General features: G+C 49.9%; 1 non-coding gene across 1 annotated transcript in view; it reads left to right on the top strand.

Annotated features, from left to right (window-relative positions):
• The first annotated feature begins 3,251 nt into the window (after positions 1 to 3,251).
• Positions 3,252 to 3,269, top strand: part of LOC131291917 (5.8S ribosomal RNA) — a 155-nt gene continuing 137 nt past the window's right edge. Inside the window, exon 1 of the ribosomal RNA XR_009189652.1 lies at positions 3,252 to 3,269. This exon is cut by the window's right edge and continues 137 nt beyond it. This is a non-coding gene — a ribosomal RNA (5.8S ribosomal RNA).

Genomic DNA, 3,269 nt, shown 5'->3' with positions numbered 1-3,269 from the left:
CAAGCCGTACCGAGAGAATCGGTACTAGAGCCCTCGTGGTTCTACATTGAGAGAGCCCTCGTGGTTCTCATTAGGGGCTTTATGCAAGTCGTACTCAATACTGTGGTGTGAAGTATAAAGTATAGTCTTCGCCTGGTCCACGCTGCTTCGGCGGTCCTGGGTAAGATAGTTCATTCTAGCTTGCCCTATAGTGGAATGAGGACACTTAATGCTTCGTCTTTTAGCGGCGGCTAGACTCCTCCTCACGGGGAACGAGTTGACGCACACAGCGGCGGCTTACGCACTATGGCAATCATGGATGCCTGAAGATTCCGTGAAGTTCTCCCCTGGTCCACGCTGCCTCGGCAGTCCTGGGTAAAATGGAATATTTCCAGCTTGCCCTATAGTGGAAGAGGACTATCCAACAATACAAAGTCAAGACCTCCGGGTTGAGACTTTCCGCGTCGGTGGTGTCGCGCACCGCCTATCCGAAAGATGGTGTAACAGGGGTGTTCGATCAGCAATGGTCGGATGCCCCGTCATAGTCCAACTATGACAACCAAAGTCAAGACCTCCGGGTTGAGACTTTCCGCGTCCGGAGGTACGCGTACCGCCTACCCGAAAGATGGTGTGCTTCTGGGGTATTCGATGAGTCGGATACCCCGTCGTAGTCCAACTATGACAATCAAAGTCAAGACCTCCGGGTTGAGACTTCCGCGTCCGGAGGTACGCGTACCGCCTACCCGAAAGATGGTGAATCAGGGGTGTTCGATCAGCAATGGTCGGATGCCCCGTCGTAGTCCAACTATGACAATCAAAGTCAAGACCTCCGGGTTGAGACTTTCTGCGAGTACAAGCATAAAGGAACACGGACCAAGCCGTACCGAGAGAATCGGTACTAGAGCCCTTGTGGTTCTACATTGAGAGAGCCCTCGTGGTTCTCATTAGGGGCTTTATGCAAGTCGTACTCAAAACTGTGGTGTGAAGTATAAAGTATAGAGTCCTCCACTGGTCCACGCTGCTCCGGCGGTCCTGGGTAAGATAGTTCATTCTAGCTTGCCCTATGTGGAAGAGGACTCAATACCCTACCTGTTGAGCTTGAAACAAAGTCATCACTTGGGCATGCTCATATTGCCATACACAATTACATTATATTCGAATGAGCATGCAAGCGACCCTATATAGACCGAACCAAAACGATAGATACCGCCGTAGTTCACCCCCACCAAGTGATGACTTCAGTATGGCTAGTGTGTGAAGTATAAAGTATAGTCCTCCCCTGGTCCACACTGCTTCGGCGGTCCTGGGTAAGATAGTTAGTTCTAGCTTGCCCTATGTGGAAGAGGACACAATACTTAATACTTAGAGTACAAGCATAAAGGAACACGGACCAAGCCGTACCGAGAGAATCGGTACTAGAGCCCTCGTGGTTCTACATTGAGAGAGCCCTCGTGGTTCTCATTAGGGGCTTTATGCAAGACGTACTCAATACTGTGGTGTGAAGTATAAAGTATAGAGTCCTCCACTGGTCCACGCTGCTCCGGCGGTCCTGGGTAAGATAGTTCATTCTAGCTTGCCCTATGTGGAAGAGGACTCAATACCCTACCTGTTGAGCTTGAAACAAAGTCATCACTTGGGCATGCTCATATTGCCATACAATATTCCATTATCTACTAATGAGCATGCAGCTATATGATTATAACCTGTAAACGATTACCCCGCCGTAGTTCAGCGCTTCAACCAAGTGATGACTTCAGTATGGCTAGTGTGTGAAGTATAAAGTATAGTCCTCCCCTGGTCCACACTGCTTCGGCGGTCCTGGGTAAGATAGTTAGTTCTAGCTTGCCCTATGTGGAAGAGGACACCATACTTAATACTGTGGTGTAATGAACAAAGTATAGTCCTCCACTGGTCCACGCTGCTTTGCAGTCCTGGGTAAGATAGTTAATTCTAGCTTGCCCTATGTGGAAGAGGGCATACAAGACAAAGTATAGTTCTCCCCTGGTCCACGCTGCTCCGGCGGTCCTGGGTAAGATAGTTAATTCTAGCTTGCCCTATGTGGAAGAGAGCATACATGAACCAAGAACGAAGGTTATGATCGAGGAATGATTCGACAACTAACCGATGGTATGAAATGTGAAGAATTCAAGCAAGCACACAATCAAGTCATCACTTGGGCATGCTCGATAGCCAACCCTATGACATTAACCTAGTAGAGCATGCGAAACCCAATATATATGTAAACGATGCGCCTCCCTAGTTCAGCGCTTCAACCAAGTGATGACTTCAGAATGGCTAAATCAAATCGGTTCAAAACATACCATCGGTACCCTATTGAAACACACAAGTCGATATCAAACCTCATGATTGTGTAGTCCTCCACTGGTCCACGCCGCTTCGGCGGTCCTGGGTAAGATAGTTCATTCTAGCTTGCCCTATGTGGAAGAGGGCACATTACTCAATACTGTGGTGTGAAGTATAAAGTTCAGTTCTCCCCTGGTCCACGCTGCTTCGGCGGTCCTGGGTAAGATAGTTCATTCTAGCTTGCCCTATGTGGAAGAGGACACTTCATACTTCGTCTCTAAGCGGCGGCTTGACTCCTCCCTACGGGGAACGGGTTTACGCGCACAGCGGCGGCTTACGCACTATGGCAGTCATGGATGCCTTACGTTTCTATGAAAAGTGTGTTCCTCCCCTGGTCCACGCTGCTTCGGCAGTCCTGGGTAAGATAGTTAGTTCTAGCTTGCCCTATGTGGAAGAGGACACGTAGACTTACTGTGGTGTGAAGTATAAAGTTCAGTTCTCCCCTGGTCCACGCCGCTTCGGCCGTCCTGGGTAAAATGGATTCATCCAGCTTGCCCTATGTGGAATGAGGACACTTTATGCTTCGTCTCTAAGCGGCGGCTTGCTCCTCCCTACGGGGAACGGGTATACGCGCACAGCGGCGGCTTACGTTATGGCAGTCATGGATGCCTTACGTTTCCATGAAAAGTGTGTTCCTCCCCTGGTCCACGCTGCTTCGGCAGTCCTGGGTAAGATAGTTAGTTCTAGCTTGCCCTATGTGGAAGAGGACACGTAGACTTACTGTGGTGTGAAGTATAAGGTTCAGTTCTCCCCTGGTCCACGCCGCTTCGGCCGTCCTGGGTAAAATGGATTCATCCAGCTTGCCCTATGTGGAATGAGGACACTTTATGCTTCGTCTCTAAGCGGCGGCTTGCTCCTCCCTACGGGGAACGGGTATACGCGCACAGCGGCGGCTTACGCAAGTTAGTCACCCTCGGCAGTGGATC

This window comes from Anopheles ziemanni (assembly GCF_943734765.1).
Source record: "Anopheles ziemanni chromosome X unlocalized genomic scaffold, idAnoZiCoDA_A2_x.2 X_unloc_2, whole genome shotgun sequence".
Classification (NCBI taxonomy): domain Eukaryota; kingdom Metazoa; phylum Arthropoda; class Insecta; order Diptera; family Culicidae; genus Anopheles; species Anopheles ziemanni.
This window is presented reverse-complemented; position numbering and strand designations above follow the sequence as displayed.